The sequence below is a fragment of the Pseudophryne corroboree genome, chromosome 6, assembly GCF_028390025.1.
Source record: "Pseudophryne corroboree isolate aPseCor3 chromosome 6, aPseCor3.hap2, whole genome shotgun sequence".
NCBI classification, from domain to species: Eukaryota; Metazoa; Chordata; class Amphibia; order Anura; family Myobatrachidae; genus Pseudophryne; species Pseudophryne corroboree.
Window position 1 is genome coordinate 645,271,066 of NC_086449.1, and position 20,738 is coordinate 645,291,803.

The following is a 20,738-nucleotide window of genomic DNA, read 5'->3' on the forward strand; positions in this document are numbered from 1 at the left end:
AAAGTTCCCACCATTGCCCTGATTGCGCCCATATAGGTCGGCTTTAGCTGCTTAAAGGGGCTAAACCCGATCAAAGTGCTGTTTCAGTGCCTTTTTGCGCATTTTAGCTTGCCCCCCCCAGGGGGAGCGAGCTGAAATGCAGACGCAGGTAGCCATCGCACCCGAGCTACAATTGAATAGCTCCGTTGGGCACCATCTAATGGCTACTGGCGAGAAAAATAATTGAATCTTGCCCATAGAGTCTGTAGACCTGTCTATTAGGGGGGAATAGAAAAAGCAATGTCCATTTTCCCTGTGCACTGTATATAAGGGTTAGAAACACCCCTTTTAAAATTAAAAGACACTTTCACTGAATGCAGACAAATATAATCATGCAGACAATTCCAGTATAATATCCAGCAGACAGGAGATTGTTACCCAGTCACTGAATCAATGAGCCGTGCAGTCCCTGCTTGCAAGAAGTCCTCGCTCCAGTGTTGCAGGAAAACAGTGAATCTGGGATGGAGAATGCCCTCCAAAAGTTGGTGCTGTTGAAGTGCCCACATCTTCTTTAGGAGCTGTAAAATGACAGGAGCTGATTAGCTGGTACCTTATCTCTCTCCAAGTTTTGATAAATCTCCCTCTGGGACATTTACATTTGTCCTTAGTGGGTACAACATTGGACAGCAATGATATTTGCGGTCAGTGGGTCCAACAGCTGCTCAAAGATGATAGAACAGTAGATCCCTGAAACAACCTTGTTTTTGGTGTAATGACTTTCTCAGCATTACTTTTACATTTCTTGTAGTTTTGTTTTCTCTTCCGTCCCAGAGGCTCAGATGCTGGGGTCCATATTAGTACCATGGGTATAGGCGGGTCCACCAGGAGCCATTGGAACTTTAAGAGTTTAATAGTGTGGGCTGGCTCCTCCCTCTATGCCCCTCCTACCAGACTCAGTTTAGAAAATGTGCCTGGAGGAGCCGGTCACAGCTAGGGGAGCTCTACAGAGCTTTTCTAGTAAAGTTTATATTTAGAGTTATTTTTTTTTACAGGAGGCTGTTGGCAACAGCCTGCCTGCAACGAGGGACTGAGGGGGGGAGCAGTGTCCTCCCTGCGGGGTCTGAGCCACTGTCTCAGCTGACTGGACATTGAGCTCCAGAGGGGATAGATCGCGCCCCGCCACACGGGAACGCTCACCCCAGCAGCATGCCGCCACCCCCTTGCAGAGCTGAAGTGTGGCGAGTAAGTCCACGTCCCCCCTAACAAGCGGGGGGTCGGTGTGAAGATGGCGGCTTCAGGGTAGGAGCGCAGTATTAACTGCGCTTCCGGACGGCTCAGCGGTACTTCGGTGCGGCGCTGTGAGGGACGCACTGAGCAAGCACCTGACCCTACACTGACCTAACAAGCCTGTCGGGGTCTGCGGATCTCAGCCAGCACAAAATCCTCAGGCCAGTATAATCTCAGAAGAGCGGGAAGTCAGCGCCATTAAAGGGGCGGAGCTTCTCCTCAGAGCGGAAGCAGCGTTTCAGTGCCATTTTCCTGCCTGCAGTCAGATGCAAATGGAAGATCAGTCCCTCCAGTGCAACTCCAGCTATTTGTACGGTACCAGGGGGTTGTAGAAGGGAGGCTGTGTAAAGACTGTGTCGCCTATTAAGGGACACAGTCAGCGCTGGTTTAGGGTCTCCCTATACCTATAATAGCGCTGTCTGTGGGTTGGCTCCAATCTCTTTGTCTCTCTGCCATTCTTGGAGGGGAAACTGTCTGCCCAGTACCCCCCTGTGTGTATGTAGGGTGATTGGTGTGTATTTGCAAACATGTCTACAGACTCTGTTTCATATGCTGCAGAGGATTTATCTTCCCAGGAAGACTCCATACCATGTAATCAGGATTGCACTGTTGTAGCGCAGATCCCTGCTAGAGAGCCGGAGTGGTTAGCCTCTCTTACGGGGATTATTTCTCAGATTTCTGAAAGGGTTGCTAGAACTGAGCATGCCACTCAGGTACTGCAATCCTCTATGGTTGTATGGTCTGATACTGCTCCCTCAAGGTCCCCTGCGGTACATTCTCACAAACGTGCACTTGCCATTATGCAGGATGACACGGACACCGATTCTGACACTGCAGGCGGTGATGGGGATGTGTCGAGGGGGACGGCATTACTTGCTAAGGGGGTGCAGTTGATGATTGAGGCCGTACGGGATGTGTTGCACATTTCTGACACAACTACTGAGCAGGTTGAGGAGGCCCTTTACACGGATAGTAAAAAGCCCCCCCTCACCTTCCCAGCATCTAAGGAATTAAATGCTATCTTTGAAAAAGCCAGGGAAAAAATTCCAGATCCCTAAGAGGGTCCTAGTTGCTTTTCCCTTCCCAGAGGAAGATAGAAAAAAGTGGGAGTCTCCGCCGATAGTTGACGCCTCTGTCTCTAGACTGTCAAAACAGGTGGTTCTACCAGTCCCGGGATCTACCGCGTTGAAGGACCCGGCAGATCGCAAGGTGGATGCTACGCTCAAATCCATTTACACGGCTTCAGGGGCTATACTGCGGCCTACTATTGCCTGTGCATGGATTTCTAAAGCTATTGCCAGGTGGTCAATCACTCTGCAGGAGGACTTGACTACGATGGATACGTAATATTCAGGATTCTGCAGGGTTCCTGGTAGATATGAAGGACCTGGGTTCCATGGCTGCGGGGATCTTCTCAATGTCCATCTCGGATCGCAGGGGTCTCTGGCTGCGCCAATGGTCTGCGTACGCGGAATCCAGGAAAAGTGTGGAGGGCCTTCCATATACGGGTCAGGCTCTATATGGGGAGGCGCTGGATGCGTGGATTGCCACGGCTACCGCGAGTAAGTCTCCTTTTCTCCCCTCAGCTGCACCGGCTACGAAGAAGCCTTTTACACCAGCCACGTCACACTCCTTTCGGCCCGCTAGGCCTAGAAAGAACAAGCCTTCTCACACCTTCTTCAGAGGTGGTCGTGCTAAAGGAAAGAAGCCTGCTCCCGCAGGTTCCCAAGACCAGAAGCCTGCTTCTGGTACCCCAAAGTCCTCCACATGACGGTGGACAGCTCAGCCTGGAGGAAGGTCAGGTGGGGGCAAGACTCCGGCATTTCCGCCGCGTCTGGATTTCGTCTGGCCTGGATCCTTGGGTACAAGATATTGTGTCCAGGGGATACAGGCTGGAGTTTCGAACTCTCCCACCTCACCGTTTCTTCAAATCAGGCTTGCCAGCTCTGCCGGCAGACAGAACAATTCTTCTGGAAGCTATCCAAAAATTGGTAGTGTCCGAGGTCATGTTTCCAGTTCCGCCTCATCTGTGGAACAAGGGTTACTATTCAAACCTTTTCGTGGTACCCAAGCCGGATGGTTAGTAGTCCAATTCTGAACTTAAAATCTTTGAACCCTTATCTCAAGGAGTTCAAATTCAAGATGGAGTCTCTGAGAGCTGTCATCTCAGGACTGACGGAGGGGGAGTTCCTGGTGTCCCTGGACATCAAGGATGCGTACCTCCACATTCCCATTTGGTCGCCACATCAGGCATATCTCAGGTTTGCACTGTTAGATGATCACTATCGGTTTCAGGCGCTGCCGTTTGGCCTCTCCACAGCATCAAGGGTCTTCACCAAGGTGATGGCAGAGATGATGGTTCTCCGCATCCAAGGGGTGAACATAATTCTGTATCTGGACGATCTCCTGATCAACGTGTCGTCCAGGGAGAAGTTGTTAAGATCCATTGCTCTCACGACACAACTGCTCAAGGAGCACGGTTGGATCCTAAACCTTCCAAAGTCTCATCTGGAGCCGACAAGGAGGCTGTCTTTCCTGGGGATGATCCTAGAGACGGAAGTGCAGAGGGTGTTTCTACCGGTGGATAAAGCATTGGTGATTCAAACAATGGTACGGGATGTCTTGAAGCCTACCCGGTTATCGGTTCATCTGTGCATCCGCCTTCTGGGGAAGATGGTTGCCTCCTACGAGGCTCTGCAGTACGGAAGGTTTCATGCTCGCTCCTTTCAGCTGGATCTCTTGGACCAGTGGTCGGGATTTCACCTACATATGCACCAGAGGATACGTCTGTCACCGAAAGCCTGGATTTCGCTCCTCTGGTGGCTACAACTACCACACCTTCTGGAAGGCCGAAGGTTCGGAGTTCAGGACTGGATCCTTCTAACCACAGATGCAAGTCTAAGGGGTTGGGGAGCAGTCGCTCAGGGGAAAACCTTCCAAGGAAGGTGGTCGAATCAAGAATCCCTTCTCCCAATAAACATCCTGGATCTAAGAGCCGTGTACAACGGCCTTCTGCAAGCAGCACACCTTCTACAGGATCGGGCTGTTCAGGTGCAGTCGGACAGCATGACCACAGTGGCCTACATAAACCGACAAGACGGAACGAAGAGCAGGGCTGCAATGTCAGAGGTGTTGAGAATCCTCCACTGGGCAGAAAGACACGCGGTGGCGATGTCAGCAATCTTCATTCCGGGAGTAGACATCTGGGAAGCAGACTTCCTCAGCAGACACGATCTCCATCCAGGAGAGTTGGGAACTCCACCCGGAGGTGTTCGAGGAGGTAACCGGTTGGTGGGGGGTTCCTCACATAGACATGATGGCCTTCTGCCTCAACAAGAAGCTGCGGAGGTACTGTTCCAGGTCGAGAGACCTGCAGGCAGTGGCGGTGGATGCACTGGTAACACCGTCGGTGTTCACATCAGTGTATGTGTTCCCTCCACTTCCTTTGATACAAAAAGATATTCAACTGGTAAGGAGAACAAAGGTTCTAGCAATCCTCATTGCTCCGGACTGGCCAAGGAGGGCTTGGCACGCGGATCTGCTGGATCTTCTGCTGGAAGATCCAAGGCCCTTACCTCTTCGGGAGGATCTGCTACTGCAGGAGCCGTTTTCTTATCAAGACTTACGGCTACGTTTGACGGCATGGCGGTTGAACGCCAGATCTTAGCTCGGAAAGGTATCCCGAGTGAGGTTATTTCTACCCTGATACAGGCTAGGAAGGGGGTAACGTCTAAACTAAATTTGGAAAACATTTGTTTCTTGGTGTGAATCCAAGAAATTTTCTGCGGTGGAGTTTCAACTTGGACGTTTTCTCCTTTTCCTGCAAGCAGGTGCAGATATGGGCCTGGGATTGGGCTCCATCAAGGTCCAGATCTCTGATTTGTCCATTTTCTTCCAAAAACAATTGGCTGTCCTCCCTGAGGTTCAGACCTTTTTGAAAGGGGCTCTGCACATTCAGCCTCCCTTTGTGACGCCAATGGCACCCTGGGATCTTGATGTGGTGTTGCAGTTCCTACAATCAGCTTGGTTTGAGCCTCTACAGAAGGCTGACATCAAGTTTCTCAAGTGGAAGGCGCCGACTTTGTTGGCCTTAGCTTCTGCTTGACGCATGTCGGAATTGGGGGCTTTGTCTTGTATAAGTCCCTATCTTCTCTTCCATGAAGATAGGACGGAACTTAGGACTTGTCCGCAGTTCCTGCCTAAGGTTGTATCGGCTTTAAATATCAACCAACCTATTGTGGTGCCAGTGGCTACTGACTCCTCATTTGCTCCAAAGGCCTTGGATGTTGTGAGGGCTTTGAAGATTTATGTGAAGAGGACGGCTCGTCATAGGAAATCTGACTCTCTGTTTGTCCTCTATGATCCCAAGACACTTGGGTGTCCTGCTTCTAAGCATTCAATTTCACGCTGGATCAGGTTCACCATCCAGCATGCATATTCTACGGCAGTATTGCCGTGTCCAAAATCTATTAAGGCCCACTCTACTTGTAAGGTGGGCTCTTCCTGGGCGGCTGCCTGGGGTGTCTCGGCTGTACAGCTTTGCCGAGCAGCTACTTGATCTGGGTCGAACACGTTTGCTAAGTTTTACAAGTTCGATACTTTGGCCTCTGATGACCTCAAGTTTGGTCAAGCAGTGTTGCAGGAGCGTCCGCGCTCTCCTTCCCGTTCTGGAAGCTTTGGTACATCCCCATGGTACTAATATGGATCCCAACATCCTCTAGGACGTAAGAGAAAATAGGATTTTAATTACCTACCGGTAAATCCTTTTCTCGTAGTCCGTAGAGGATGCTGGGCGCCCACCCCGCGCTTCGTTTTCCTGCATTGGTTTTATAGTTCAGTACTGCCTGGTTCCTAGGTAAGTTCTGCATTGTTACTGTTTCAGTACTGTTTCAGCTGTTGCTGAGTTTTCCGGTATGTTAGCCGGATTTGCCTGTTGTGTGAGCTGGTATGAATCTCGACACTATCTGTGTATTTCCTTCTCTCGAAGTATGTCGTCTCCTCGGGCACAGTTTCTAGACTGAGTCTGGTAGGAGGGGCATAGAGGGAGGAGTCAGCCCACACTATTACACTCTTAAAGTGCCAATGGCTCCTGGTGGACCCGTCTATACCCATGGTACTAATATGGACCACAGCATCCTCTACGGACTACGAGAAAAGGATTTACCGGTAGGTAATTAAAATCCTATTTTTCACACATCTTTCTCTGTCCACTGATTGCATACCACAAATGGTAACATGTATGCATTTTAATAATACTTTTGAATACATTATTACATCATTCTGCTTATACATTCATAATTTTTACATTTTAAAGAGGCTTTACATCTTTTTGGATAGTTCCTGCTATATAGGTACGTCTCCCTATTGTGTCTTCAGTCGGGCCTATGGGAACCCACCATTAAGCAAGTTCAGTCTTCAGTCCAGTATTCTTACAGCAGGCACAGTATAAGAGTTGGCATGGGTGTATGTAGTAAATTCAGACTGTTGACAGATTTGTAAGAAGAGACTTATCAACACTGACAGTGCTGTTCTTTTCCCTGTAAGTCATTTAGAGGGCAGTAGGTGCCTTTTATGTACCACAGCTCGTGCTCTTCTGTGGCGTCACACGCATACTTTCCAGTCTGCTTTACAGGGAAGTTATAGATAGCATCTGCATGAATGGGAACATTTGCACCAGCTGATGTGAGGAGTTAGGCGGATCAGAGCATCCTGTGGGGTGTAAGGCATAGGTGCATATGTGTGTGTACTGTACTTCTGCAACAACTGAGATGGTTTTGTGGGACTAGATTATATCAATTAGGTGGAATACCTGCATTTACAGAGGCGTTCCCTCCTTTATGGGTGGGCGGGAACCACCACCCGAAAAAAAGGATTGGGCAAGAGGCTTTTGCTTCATCCTACAGTATACTTGATGGGGCAGATTTTGTCCCTTACTGTTACACTTTAGTCACTGTACAGATCACAGAAGCGACACATCTATATAGTAATCCTCTAAGTGTCTGTCCAGTCTCCTACATGCATTCACACCATCCATCCAACAGCTCCCACTGCCAGTGTGACGGGACTGACTGTAGCGGAGAGCACCCACTGTGAACGGGTAAGTTAGATATGCAGCCATGCGAGGAAGGGGGGTGGGGGGTTAGTATGTGAGGGATGGAGCGAGGCACAGGATTGGGTAGAGCAGTGGGCAGAGCAGGATGGAACAGAGCAGCAGATAGGGGGGGGGGGGGGGCGCAGCAGGCAGATTGAGGTTTCTGTTTACTAGCAATAAATAGTCTTATGCCCCTCATGCAAATGATTAAGTTATTACTTATTACTTAAATGAGCAGTATTTTAGGGGCCAAATGTAAAATATTGTAGAAATAAAGTGTAATTCGGTTGAACTTTAAAGTGATTTTTCCACCTGTGCATTTTAGCCCACACAGCTGGATTCAGAAAGTTTTTTTTTTTTTTTTTTTTTGCATTGGGCAGGTCCGTGGACTGTGACATGAGTATGTACCTGGAATTGTGCTAAGCAGTTGTGCACACAGAGAACCATTGTGAGCCAATACATAATTTCTCCTGACTAAATTTGTCTTGAAATGATCAGGATAAAATGCGAGGAATAGGATGCGGTAGTATAAATAGAGCCCTCTTGGCTCATTGGAAAAAGGTGCTTATGAGCCAGCGACACAAAGCTGTAAATGTTGCAAATAGGGAAGCTACCCCCGGGATTCCAGACTCCATGATTCCAGATATTTTTGAGTCCCCAATATACCTAAATTTATAATCCTTAAATTCCAGGTATTACAGGATTCAAAACGCCCTGTGTACTGTGCCTGGAGCTGCTGGATAATACTTAACTTCTCAGTTTCCATTGCATCATTTGGTCCTCTCAGGTTCTCCCAAGTGCCCGTAGAGTTCCATGATGTAGCTGCTGTCAGTCACTGACTGATTGCTGTCGGTCACGCAGCGACATTATCACTGGAGAGCAGCAACATTACAGGACTACGGCTCTTCCCCCAATTCACGGACCAGACCTCATGTCGGCCACCCAGGACGCTAATAATGGTGCTGTGTAGAAGGCTTAAATCCCCTGCCTGCAGGCTTTTACAACCATGCTAGTCAGGAGCTCTCTCACCAAGCATCTGCTCCTGTTGCCTGCCAGGCAGTTGGGAATACAACTGATTTGCCTGAGCCAGGAGGCGGGGATATATGGACGGGCCCGTTGCATGCTGGAAAGCTGAAAAGCTTTGACCGATTGGTGCAAATCCGCTGTTGCTTCATCATATCCCAATGTTATCCTGTGGACTTAGGAGAAATACCGTTATCAACGGTAAGTTCTTACCATAACGTATATTTTTAAATGTGGAGCAGAATTCCTCAGTAAGAGGGGCGTGGCCAGGAGCAGACGCCCGGTGAGAGAGCTCCTGACTAGCATGGTTGTAAAAGCCTGCAAGCAGGGGATTTAAGCCTACTACACAGCACCATTATTAGTGCCCTGGGTGGCCGACACAAGGTTTGGTCCGTGAATTGGGGGATCGCCTCCACGAGCTGCGGCCTACCTGGCCCCCTGGAGCTGTGGACTCAATTTATTGCTGTGGCCGACGCAGACACCTGTACCTGCCGGAACCTTAGGGGTACCCACATATCTTCTGTTGTTTTTATTTTTTTAAACATAGAGTGGAGTGGATGAGTATATACTTTCTTGTCAAACAATTGTCACTAGTCTCAGCACCCCAATCTTGAGATATATTATATGATATTTTCTCCCCTTGTTTTACATTGATATTAGAGCTCAGTTAATACTGATATTTGCTGGCGCGGCTGCACTGGGATGCACCGGCTCCCGGCCTGGCAACCGGGGACGACAGGCGGCCGCTCTCAGTCCCAGCTGTTACTAAGCAGCCGGGACGCTCTGTGTAAGCGCGCCGGACCACAGCTGGTACTATTAGGTGATAGCTTCCTGCAAGCCTGTTGCTGGTGGTTCCTTGTCCCTGTCCGCAGTTCCTGGTTCCAGTCAGCTGTTGCTGGTGATCCGGTCCCGGCCTCTGCTCATATTGTGTCCAGCTTAGTGTCCAGTTCGGCTTCCAGTTTTATCGGCCAGTCTCCGGAACTCCTCTGTATCCCGGTGGAGTCTGAGTCCATCCCTCGTAGTGCCATGAGTCTGTGGCTCTGCCGCATCTTTTGTTGCTTCTGCGGTGGGTTCCATCCAGTTCATTTACTATTTTGCGACGGGGTAGCTTTGGGCGGCTTGGCCACAATACTTTGGTTACTTCTCTTATAGCGACGGTGTGGAATTTTGTGGGTCTTCTTACTTGCCTTAGTTTTGTGCTTGCGTTCTGCCGGCAGCGCCGCACATAACTTGTTTGTTATTTTCTCGTTTTTGTAGTCTTCATTAGCTTTAGCTAGCCTTCCCCTTATTCACTTGCAGTCTTGGTTGGTGCCTTGTTACCTTATAAGACCTGGGGGCATCGGAGTCTGGGCGGACCTAATTCACCCATTCAAACATGGCTGCTAAAGGCAGAAGACTCGCTCTGCAGGCACCATCCAACCACTGAGAGGAGTAACGGAGCCAGGAGTAGAGTAGAGTAGAGTAGGTGTAGCTGCGACTATCCATCCCCAGCCGCAGCTCCACACACGAGTTCTGGAACTCCCCAGTAGTCACCCGATCTCCAGAGTTCCAGTTACTTATTTCCTAACATTATCACTGGACAGAACAAACGGGGTGGCCTTTCGTTTTTCCCATGAATCCCTCTGCGCAAGGTCAGAATCCCAGCCAAATTCTGGCTAGTCAGATCCAGAACCTTACCCAAATGGTGCAGGATCTTACCTTACGGGTTAGGTCTCAGGAGGATCTTCTACGAACTTCTCCAAGTGTCTCTCCTGAACCTAAAATGAACCTCCCTGACCACTTTTCGGGCAACCGAAAAGATTTGTTTAACTTTCGGGTGAGTTCTAAGCTTTACTTTCGGTTAAGGCACCGATTCTCAGGGTCAGTGTCTCAGCGGGTCGGCATAGTGATGTCTTTACTACAGGGGGATCTGCAAACATTGGCCTTTGGTCTTAGTTCTGATGACCCAGCTTTACTCTCTGTAGATCCCTTTTTTAAGTCTTTAGGTCTTTTGTATGACGACCCAGACAAAGAAGCTTCTGCAGAAAGTCATTTACGTGCTTTAAGATAGGATTAAAATCCCGCTGAAGTTTATTGTATGGAGTTTCGCCTATGGTCAAACGACTATGGCTGGAATGATCCTGCTTTGCACAGTCAATTTCGACTTGGCTTTTCTGAACATATTAAAGATAGTCTCATTCAGTATCCCGTTCCGGAGACTCTGGATAAGCTCATGGAGCTTACGATTAAGATCAACCGACGTCTCAGGGAATGGAGAACTGAAAAAGTTATGAGTTTTAGGTCTAGTTCTTGTGTGTATGCTCTCTTTGCGAAAGCAGAGGAACCTCTGCAAGTAGGTATGTCCAGAATTTACTCTGAAGAGAGAACTCGGAGAATTAACATAGGGCTCTGCTTATACTGTTGCAGCAAGCAGGGAAACGCACAAGTGATCTTTGAGGGCCTTCAGTTAGTCTCCTCACACGACTCTTTGCTGGTTCCTGCTGGGATATTTTTTGAGGGTCGAGATTCTTCTGTTTCTGCATTTATTGATAGCAGGGCTGCTGGAAATTTTTGGGATATCACTTGGGCCCGGGCACGTGGAATTCCGCAACTCCAGCGTAATAGACCTAATACTATGTGGGGTCTGGATGGAAGCCCTCTTTCCAACGGGGTAGTTACCCACCAGACGCCACCTTTGCAGTTGACGGTGGGTGCATTGCTTTCTGAGAAAATTGAGTTTCTTCTCACCCATTGTCCGGCTGTTCCATTAGTTTTGGGTCACCCCTGGCTCACTAACCATAATCCGACCATCGACTGGAGGCCAGGGGATATTTCACATTGGGGCTCCAACTGCCTTACGAGATGTATCACTCACCCGGGTCGAGACACTGTAGTTGCCCCAGAGGGTATTCCACCCGCTTACCGGGACTTTGCAGATGTATTTTCCAAAGATAATGCGGATGTCCTTCCGCCCATCGTCCCTATGATTGTGCAATAGATCTGATTCCTGATACTTGTTTACCAAAGGGGAGACTTTATGCGCTCTCCGGCCCTGAAACTAAGGCCATGGACGACTATGTACAAGATACAGTAGTCTTAAGAAGGGGTTTATTAGACCATCAAAGTCTCCTTTGAGTGCAGGGTTCTTCTTTGTAGAAAAGAAGGACGGATCCCTGAGACCCTACAATGACTATCGGGCCTTGAATAAGATAACGGTCAAAAACACTTATCCGTTACCCCTCATTTCCATGTTGTTTGACCAACTCCGCACGGCAGTCATTTTTTCTAAAATTGACCTACATACAATCTCATCTGAATAAGATCCAGGGATGAGTGGAAAACGGCTTTTAGTACCCAATCAGGGCATTACGAATACCTTGTGATGCCATCTGGCCTTTCCAACGCCCCCGCCGTGTTCCAGGACCTGATTAACGATGTCCTGGGGAAATTTGTGGTAGTGTATCTAGATGATATCTTAATCTTTTCTGAGTCCCCAGAACAGCATTGTCTCCATGTTCGGCAGGTGCTCCAAAATTTGTGGGAGAATTATTTCTATGCTAAGAAATGCGAATTTGCTGTCACAGAAGTGTCCTTTTTAGGGTATATTATTTCGCCTGAGGGGTTTTGTATTGAACCTAAAAACCTCCAGTCAATCCTGAATTGGGCTCAACCCACTAACCTGAAGGCTATTCAGAGGTTTTTGCCAATTATTATAGACGCTTTATTCATGCTTTTTCAGAATTGGTTGCTCCCATTGTGGCATTGACTAGAAAGGGTGCGGATCCATCGAAGTGGTCGCCACAGGCGGAGTGTGCTTTCCAGGCGTTGAAACAGGCATTTGTTTCCGCTCCCATCCTGAGACATCCTAACCCTGATCTACCTTTTATTGTTAAGGTAGACGCCTCAGAGGTAGGAGTGGGTACAGTGCTACCCCGGGAAGACCCCAAGTCTTTAGAACTGCATCCTTGTGCCTTCATGTCCAAAAAGTTCTCTTCTGCTGAGGCCAGCTATGATGTTGGTAATAGAGAACTGTTAGCAGTCAAGTGTGCTTTCGAAGAATGGAGGCACTGGCTTGAGGGGACAAAGCATACCATAACTGTGTTCACGGATCATAAAAACCTACAGTAATTGCAGTGGATGCACTGGTGACACCGTGGGTGTTTCAGTCGGTGTATGTATTCCCTCCACTTCCTCTCATTCCAAAGGTTCTTAAGATCATAAGAAGAACAAAGATCCGGACGATACTCATTGTCCCAGAATGGCCAAGGAAGGCTTGGTATCCAGATCTTCAGGAATTACTCATAGGAGATCCCTGGCCTCTTCCTCTGCGCGAGGACCTGTTACAACAGGGGCCGTGCGTGTATCAATACTTACCGCGGCTACATTTGACGGCATGACGGTTGAGCGCAAAATCCTAGCCCGTAAGGGTTTTCCCAGTGAAGTCATTCCCACACTTATTCAGGCCAGAAAAGGGGTAACGTCTAAACATTACCACCGTATTTGGAGAAAATATGTTTCTTGGTGTGAATCCAAGGGGGCTCCTACGGCAGAGTTTCGGCTAGGACGTTTTCTCCATTTTCTACAAGCAAGTGTGGATGCGAGCCTAAAATTGGGCACAATTAAAGTACAGATTTCGGCCTTATCGGTTTTCTTTCAGAAACAATTGGCCTCCCTTCCAGAAGTTCAGACTTTCGTGAAAGGTGTGTTGCACATCCAACCTCCGTTTGTGCCTCCAGTGGCACCATGGGATCTTAATGTGGTGCTGCAGTTCCTTCAATCACATTGGTTTGAACCTTTACGGATGGTGGAGTTGAATTTCCTCACTTGGAAAGTGGTCATCCTGTTGGCCTTGGCATCTGCAAGGCGGGTGTCTGAGTTAGCGGCCTTGTCTCACAAGAGCTCTTATTTGATCTTCCATGAAGATAGAGCTGAATTGAGGACACTTCAACAGTTTCTACCGAAGATGGTTTCCTCTTTCCACATGAACCAACCTATTGTGGTGCCTGTGGCTACTGACACCTTCGCTGAGTCAAAATCTCTGGATGTGGTCAGAGTTTTGAAGATTTATGTCACCAGAACGGCTCAGATTAGGAAAACAGAGGCTCTGTTTTCCTGTTTGCTCCCAACAGGGTTGGGTGTCCTGCTTCCAAGCAGACCATTGCACGCTGGATCTGTAACACGATTCAGCATGCTCATTCCACGGCTGGATTGCCGTTACAAGAATCAGTGAAGGCCCATTCTACTAGAAAGGTGGGCTCATCCTGGGCGGCTGCCCGGGGGGTCTCGGCATTGCAACTTTGCCGAGTAGCTACTTGGTCGGGGTCAAACACATTTGCAAAGTTCTACAAGTTTGACAACTTGGCCGATGAAGACCTTAAGTTTGGTCAGTCGGTGCTGCAGAGTCATCCGCACTCTCCCGCCCGTTCTAGAGCTTTGGTATAACCCCACGGTTCTATGATGACCCCAGCATCCTCTAGGACGTATGAGAAAATAGGATTTTAATACCTACCGGTAAATACTTTTCTCTTAGTCCGTAGAGGATGCTGGGCGCCCGTCCCAGTGCGTACTGTATCTGCAGTTATTAGTTGTGGTTACACACATGTGTTACGTTATTGTCAGCATGTTGCTGCAATTGTTCATGCCGTTGGCTTGTGTTCTGTTGAATGCTACGTTCTGCGGCATGCTTGAGGTGTGAGCTGGTATGAATCTCACCTTAGTTTAACAATAAATCCTTTCCTCGAAATGTCTGTCTCCCATGGCACAGTTCCTATAACTGGAATCTGGAGGAGGGGCATAGAGGGAGGAGCCAGTTCACACCCTTTCAAAGTCTTAAAGTGTCCATGTCTCCTGCGGATCCCGTCTATACCCCATGGTTCTATGATGACCCCAGCATCCTCTACGGACTAAGAGAAAAGGATTAACCGGTAGGTATTAAAATCCTATTATTTACAGGTCACTCACAACGGTAAAGCCATTACCCTCTACAAGACAGCAGATTTACTGACTTTCTTTACCTCGTTGGGTATGCAACCTATAGATCTTGCTGATTAGGAAACTTATCACCATCAAACGGAGATGCCTTCCCTCAGGTTTCAAAATGACCTCTGGAAACGTGCTCATCCTTCAAGAAGAAGAGCTAAGTTGCCTCTCTAGCCAACCATCTCTGAAGTGACTTGATCCACTTAAATGTCCCATGGTTGGTGAGATAACTTTGGCTTATAATATGTTGGACTTATCTATATTGGTTCTACATGAGACGCTATCAATAGACTTAACTAGCCCAACTATGTTATAGCAAATTGTTTGCATGTTTTCACTCTTATTAAGAGTCTTTAGACCTAACAGTGGTAATCCTTCTTAGTTTTATATACCTACGAGAGTTTCGCAACATGGCTATTTTTTGTCTCCTACACTGTTATTTTGTTTCAGGTTTACACATGTAAACAGATTGTTTCTTGTTTAATTAAGACATGTTTTAGCGTTTGGATTGTAGCTGTTGTTGACCCCCTAAATAACCCCCATTATGCTGCACCTGGAAGAGTATTCGGTCAGGAGTAGGCAGGATTTTTTTCTTGGTCCAATTGCAGCTAAATTCCTATTTTTTATTTTCATTCTAACACAATTTATTAACTACTTATGGTGGCAGAATTACTATATACCATTCATGTTATTACTCTTAACATCATTCTCTCTTTTTCTTTATTATTCATCCATCTTTCATTCTATTTCTAATTCATTCCTTTTTCTTTCTTCTCTTTCCCCAGGTGGAAACTATTTAAAGTTTTGTCTAAACATTTGTGTTTATGGTATTGGGTTCTTGACTCGTAGGCTTCATCTGTAACTTTACTTTATGACAGGTCCTAATAATTAAAAGATTGCCACATTTAATGTTAATTGATTAAATATCCTTTAAAAAAAAAGGTCCAAGCTACTCAAATGCCTTAGGGATTATAAGATCGACATAGCTCTTGTCCAAGAAACGCACTTTAAGTTAGGAAACGCTCCTTCATTCAAGTGTCATTGTTTCCCAAGTCTTTACAGCTAACAATTCAGCTGGGAAGAGTCTGGATGTAGCTATATTACTTGACACTTACCAATCGGTAACGTAACGTCTCATAAATTGGTGGAAGGTAGAGGTCTGTTGGTTAAATGTGATATTTATAATCAGCGTTTCTCCTTGCTTAATATATACGCCCCTAATGTGAAACAACCAAACTTTATTTCTTCTGTACTAGAGAAATCTGAACCACTACTAGAAGGGATAGTGGTGATGGGGTGGTGATTTAAGTTGGCCTCTTGATCCTACTCCTGATACCTCAAACAAGGCCTTTTATAGGCCTGGGAAGGAATCTAGGCGGATGAGACACGCCCTTTTGGACCATCAGCTGATTGACACCTGGAGACTCTCCCATCCCTCAGAATTAGATTACTCATATTTCTCATATGCTCATCAGGCATATTCTAGAATTGATTATTTGGTTCTTCGCTATCGACTCCTCCATGTTTTCGTTTTTATTAGACACCTCTATAGGACTGATCATGTGGTCTGACCATGCGCCTGTCTACCTCCAGTTAACGTTCCCTCAACAATCAAAAAAGCCATGGACTTGGCGCTTTAATTATGCTTTTTTTACAAGACATTTACTGTAAATCCCAATTAGAATCCGCTATTGATACGTATATCCGAAACAATGATCTAGAGGGAACATCCAAAATATCACTTTGGGAAGCTTATAAATGTTGATACATATATCAGCAACAATAATCTAGAGGAAATATCCAAAATATCACTTTGGGAAGCTCATAAATGTGTATTAACAGGTACTTGTATACAACTTCTTATTTAAAAAAGAAAAAAAGAGATGAGTTGCTTGATAAAATTAAACTGTTAAAAATTTCACACAAGGCTTCTCAGTCCCCCAAGTATCATGTTGAACTTGAAGAGGCTCATGTCTCCATCAACAGGCTTCTCTCAGACAAAATTGAATTATCATTTAGAAAATGCAGAAGTCGCTATTACCAATGGTGAAACAAACCTGGTTGACTTTTAGCCAAGGTGCATCGTGAACAGCGAGCAATAACCTTTACCCATACCATAAAAGATGAACATGGTCATACACATAACGAAATACTGAAAATAGCTGAGGCCGTCAGATCCTATTACACCAAATTATACAATCTATTGGGGGGGTGGGGGGGAGAATGTGAGATAGACAAGCTGGCCCACCAAGCTTCAATCGCCTCATATTTAAAATCTCTGAACTGTTCTACTCTATCTCAGGAAGATGTGGACTTTCTTGATGAGCCCTGTCTTACTGACGAAGTGGTTAAGATTCTTAACCACTAGGCAACAGCCCGGACCAGACGGCTTCTCTATGGCGTACTATAAAACATTTAAAGAGAAGTTGTCTCCTCTTCTTACATGCACATTTAATTCCATATCAGACGAATCCCACTTCTCTAAACATTCTCCGGAAACATACATCACTGTTATCCCGAAAGAAGGTAAAGACCCTAGTATCTGCTCGAGTTATAGGCCAATTTCTTTATTAAATATAGATAGAAAATTATTTGCCAAACTAATATCAAATTGTTTAAAACTTTTATTGCCTAAATTGATCCATGGAGCCCAGGTTCGCTTTGTGTTAGGCCATGAAGCTAGAGACAATACGACTAGTCATCAACTTGACTCACTATGCTTCATTGTCCTCAGAACCCTCTATATTATTGTCAACAGATGCAGAAAAAACATTTGATAGGGTTGACTGGGGATTTATGAATGGAGTTTTGCATCACCTGGGACTGGGCCATACTTGTCTCCATAGAATCATGGCTCTGTACAACACACCTATGGCGAAAGTAAGAACAAATGGTTCACTGTCAGACTCATTTAAAATATCAAATTGTACAAGACAGGGGTGCCCCTTATCACTCCTACTGTTTGTATTATTTATAGAAGCTGTCACTATAGCTATACGACTAAACCCAAATATTTCAGGCTTACAAGTAGGAGGACAAGAACATAAGCTTGCCCTTTTTGCCGATTACTTATTGGCTCTGAGTTCAAAACCAACAATATCCCTCCCAAACCTAGTAGCTGAATTCCCTAGATTTGGAGATCTTTCAAATTTTAAAATAAACTACTCAAAATCAGTTGCTATGAATCTAACAGTGTCAACTAGTGCAGCTGATAGTCTGAAACAATCTTTTCCTTTCCTTTAGAATTTCAGTAAGTTGAGATGTTTGGGTGTTCAAATTTCCAACGATTTATCTAAACTCTTCTCTTTAAATTTCAGACCTCTTCTACAATCTCTCCGTTCAGATTATCAGAGATAGAGATCTCTATGCCTGTCATGGATTGGCAGGAATTCACTTCCAAAGATTTTATACAAACTGTAGACCCTTCCTATACACGTTCCTCCTGCGTGGTTTCAGTCTGTCCAGGGTCTTATACGTAAATTTATATGGAGTCATACCTTCCCCTGATTTAAACATGATACTCTGTTTAGACGGAAACGCAATGGAGGAATGCAACGCCCCCATATCCCTAGCTATTACCAAGTGGTTTTACTATACTGAGTTTTGGAGTGGACTCGTGCAAAGGATACAAAGCTTTGGGTCTCATTAGATTAAAGGTACTTTTCTAATTATATAGAGATCATCCCTTGGTTACCTTCCCTAACAAAAGTGGAACAGCCAACCGTTTCCTCTTCTCAGATTCTGGAAAAAACTTCATATATCTTTTCTTTTTAACCATAACTTCTCGCCGGATCTCCATAGCACCTCTTTTAAGACATGGGCAGAGGCTGGGATTTTTAGGTTGGGTCAGCTGGTGTGTCCAGATGGAGTGTGTTCCTTTTCTGATATTCAAAAATAATTTTATAACGTTCTCACTTAAAATGTCGGAGATAACAAGGAATCTTCCTTCTTCCAAGCGACTATGGGGTGTATTCAATAGATGTCTGATCCTTTCCGACGGAAAGGATCCGACATCTCAGTATTCTATGAGCAGCCAAATCCTGTCGGATTTGGCTGTTCCCGACAATGCCCATCCGACTTTTTTTATAGGCGGATTGACATTGTCTAAAACGGGGCTAAAACCTGTCTGATTTGGCAGCGGAATCCGACAAAACACGTGGATTCGCGGCTAATCCGCCGACCCACGTGTTTTCTGACAAGTCGGAATTGCAGACTTGTCGAAAAAAAGCAGGGGCATTGAATAGGTTGGAACAGTAACTACTGTAGAAATCTTTCTTCCCCAAGCCAAAACATTCTCTGGCGCGCCCCTGTTGGCACCCTTAACACCTGCCAGCACCGGGATTGCTGCCCACGTTCGTCATCCACGGGCAACGGAGATAGAGGTGGGCAAGTGGCTACGTTGCCCGGCTCCCCACCGCTATGTAAGAGCCGGAATCAGAGCGTCTGGAGAGACACTACACAGCGGGCGCCATTTTGCAGCCCCCATCTTCCCCTAGCAGTGACACTGACTGCTGCTCCGGAGACTGAGGGGCCACCCCTTACCTTCTCGCAAGCGGGTGTGAAAGATCCAGCTTGCCGGCATCCCGCTGTCTCTGACTCCTTACCGCTCTGCAAGTGCGGGTCATGCGTCACCTTTTGGGAGCCTGTCAGCGGGCGCCATCTTACAGCCCAGGTTATAATCGCTCCTTCCCTGTGTGAGGAGGACCCAGCTGACCAGCATCCCACCGTAGCGGCATTAGGCCCCCGCACCTGTCCTGGCTGTGTCCGTCCTGTGTCTCCAGCAGCATGTCTGTCAAATGAAGTACCAGTTCTTGAGCCAATCAGAGCTCACGGACTGGCAGCTGCGGCTCCTGATCGCCGGTCCGCGAGCTCTGATTGGCTCACGAACCGGCACTTCGTTTGACAGACACGCCGCCACCGGAGACCCAGGCGCCCCCACGCCACGGCGGGGTCTGCAGGGCAGAGGCGTATCTACCTATTGGTAAGGATGGCACTCGCCAGGGGCGCCAGCCAAGGAGGGGCGCCACCCGATGGTGCCACTCGCGGCCAGGAGGTAGATACACTTCGTATCCCCTACCCCTGCCAGTTCCTCACCTGCCCCGGCATCGACCACGGAAGGCAGGAGCTGGAGCCACTGTAAGGCGCTGGAGTCCGGCGCCGCACCGCATTTCAATAAAGAAACGCTGCATAAACTACAGCTCCCAGCAACCCTTGCGGCCGCAGCTCACAGAAGCAAGGCTGCTGGGAGCTGTAGTTTATGCAGTGTTTCTTTATTGTAATGCGGCGCGGTGCCGGACCCCGGCGCCTTACAGTGGCTCCAGCTGCTGCCGTTTTAGGGCACATGGATGGCTGGCTGCCGTAGCTCAAAACGCAGCGCAGCAACTGGGAGCAGACATGGGTCCTCGGTTGACGTCGTGTGTGGGCGGAGCGGTCTCTGGGAGACAACTGAGTTCTAGGGGTCAGGGAGGAGGATGCGCAGAGGCAGCGTGCTGTCCGGGAAGATGAAAGTGGCGGCAGCACTGCAGGGACAGAATGGTGAGAGGAGGGAGCAATGCCAGAACCAGGAGTGCAGGTTTCCTGTCCAGCAGCGACACTCCCACCCTGCCCTGGACGAGGTAAGCTGCCACACCGCTGAGTAGAGCCACTGGCCTGTGTACCTGCATGGTGAAAGGGATCTGTGCAAACCTAGGAAGGTCCTGGGGGTAGGGGGTGCCGTGGGAGTACTTTGCTGGGTCGAGGGGGGGGGGGGGGGGAGGGGGTCGTCTCGTAGGTGCTGGGTCTGTGTGTGTGGAGGTGCTCAATTTGGTGCTTCTGGGGGGGGTGCTATTCTGTAGGGTGACCATATTATCCCTTTTACCTGGGACGCTTATGGATTACACTGGTTCTGTGGCTGGCTGACTTCAAGCCTACATTTCAGCTGGTTTTAATCAGCCACAGAACGTGTGTAATCCATAAGCGTCCCAGGTAAAAGGGATAATATGGTCACTCTATATTCTAGATGTGTGTGGGGTAGGTGTAGGGGTGCTGGGTCTGTGGGGGACAGTGCTACTCTGGATGATGGGTTTGTGGTGGTGGGGTGCTCCTCTAGATGCTGGGGACTCCTGGGTGCTGTAAGGATGACACAACCCCACTCTTGTGTTATGCTGTGATACAGTGCTTAAAGTGGTCCTAGAGAGGTGGTGGAACTCACCCCCCTCCCCACGGTGCCCATGTACTAAAGGTATTGTGCGAGCCGTAGGCGCGCGCTCAAAAAGGGGGTGTGGTCTCAAAAAGAAAGGGGCGTGGTCACACAATAGTAATAATGCCCACAGTAGTAGTACCCAAGTGGAAATTTTGAAGTGGGGGTATGGAAAAGTGAAGGGTGCAATTATGTGCGCGCCGAAGGCGCGCGCACTCCTGA

At 47.5% G+C, this 20,738-nt stretch overlaps 1 protein-coding gene across 2 annotated transcripts in view; it reads left to right on the forward strand.

The window, feature by feature from the left end:
* The window catches only part of LOC134933179 (organic cation/carnitine transporter 2-like), a 194,839-nt gene that overhangs the window by 100,823 nt on the left and 73,278 nt on the right, over positions 1 to 20,738 (forward strand). The gene's annotated exons all lie outside the window — the stretch shown is intronic.